At 40.9% G+C, this 1,843-nt stretch overlaps 1 protein-coding gene across 4 annotated transcripts in view; it reads left to right on the top strand.

The window, feature by feature from the left end:
• Positions 1 to 1,843, top strand: part of OTUD5 (OTU deubiquitinase 5) — a 32,674-nt gene that overhangs the window by 23,900 nt on the left and 6,931 nt on the right. The window lies entirely within an intron of this gene.

Raw genomic sequence — 1,843 nt, 5'->3', positions numbered from 1 at the left:
GCAGTGAGCTGAGATTGCGCCACTGCACTCCAGACTGGGCAACAGAACGAGACTCTGTCTCAAAAAAAAAAAAAAATTATTGCAAACATATTCCAGAATTCCGATATGCCCCACTATGATTAATGTATTAGCATAGTACATTTGTCATAGTTGATGAACCAATATCGACATATTATTAACTAAAGATCATACTTGACTCAGATTACCTAAGTTTTTCCCTAATGACTTATCTGTTCCAGGATCCAATCCAGGATGCCATTTTGTGTTTAGTAGTTGTTTCTCCTTTATCTCCTCTTGGCTGCGACAGTTTCTCAGAATTTTCTTGTTTTTGTTTTCGATCTGTTTACTGACTCTAGTTTTGCCTTTTCTGGAATGTCATATAATTGGAAATGTACAGTATGTAGCTTTTTCAGACTGGCTTTTTTCACTTAACACTATGTATTTAAAATTCATCTGTGACTTGTCCTGGTTTAAAGGCTTATTTTCTTTTTTGGTGGGTGGGTAGGGAGACAAGGTCTCACTCTGTCAACCAGGCTGAAGTGTAGTGGGGCAATCTCGGCTCACTGTAGTTAGGCTATGCTTCCCAGGTTTAAGCAAGCCTCTCACTTCAGCCTCCCGAGTAGCTGGGAGACTACAGGTGCTTGCCACCATGCCCAGCCAGTGTTTTTAAAAAAATTTTTTGTAGAGACAAGGTCTCACTATAATGGCGAGGCTGGCCTTGAACTCCTGGGCTCAAGTGATCCTCCTGCCTTGGCCTCCTAAAGTTCTGGAATTACAGGCATGAGCCACTGCACCCAGCTTCCTCTTTTTCTTTCTTCCAAAATGTGAATGTTTTGGCTGGGCATGGTGGCTCACGCCTGTAATCTCAACACTTTGGGCGGCCAAGGTGGGAGGATCACCTAAGGTCAGGAGTTTGAGACCAGCCTGGCCAACATGGTGAAGCCCTGTCTCTACTCAAAATACAAAAAAAGTAGCTGGGCATGGTAGTACACACTTGTAATCCCAGCTACTTGGGAGGCTGAGGCAGGAAAATCACTTGAACCTAGGAGGTGGAGGTTGCAGTAAGCTGAGATTGCACCCCTGCACTCCAACCTGGGCGACAGAGCAAGACTCTGTCTCAGAAAAAAAAATGTTTTAAGTTTTTATATTTAATAGACGTAATTGTTTAGAGCAGTTTTAGATTTACAGAACAATTGAGGAGATAGTACAGAATTCACACACATATCCTCCTCCTTCCAAACACAGTTCTGCTGTTATTAACACCTCAGATGATTATGGTACATTTGTTACAATGTGCAAACCAAATATTAATACATTATTATTAACTGAAGTATGCATGCCTCCTTAGACCTCCTGATCTGTGACAGTTTCTCAGTTTTGTTTTAATGACCTTGACAGTTTTAAGGAGTACTGATCAAATATTTTGTAGGAAACATCTCTTTTGGGCTTTTTCTCATGATTAAACGAGGGTTGTGGGTTTTAGAGGGGAAGAGCACAGAGATTAAGTGCCATTCTCATTACATCATTTCAAGGGTGTATACTTATCAGTGTCATTTATGCCCATTGGTGTTATCCTTGATCACCTGGCAGAAGTAGTGTTCGTTAGGTTTCTCCACTTAAGGTTACTCTTTCCCACCTTTTCCATACTGTACTGTCTGGAAGGGAGTGACTGTGTGCAGCCCATACCTAAGAAATGGTTATGCCCCATCCCCTTGAGGGTAGGTATTTACAAAGGTTATTTGAAATTCTTCTTCAAGGGAGCTCTGTCTCTCGTCCTTAACTCATTCTTAATTTATGAATTTTTCCAGTCATTTATTCATATCAATATGGTCTTTTTTTTTTT

This window comes from Cebus imitator, unplaced genomic scaffold (assembly GCF_001604975.1).
Source record: "Cebus imitator isolate Cc_AM_T3 unplaced genomic scaffold, Cebus_imitator-1.0 Scaffold30, whole genome shotgun sequence".
NCBI lineage: Eukaryota > Metazoa > Chordata > Mammalia > Primates > Cebidae > Cebus > Cebus imitator.
The sequence above is the reverse complement of the archived record's forward strand: the minus strand, read 5'-3'. Positions and strand labels throughout refer to the sequence as shown.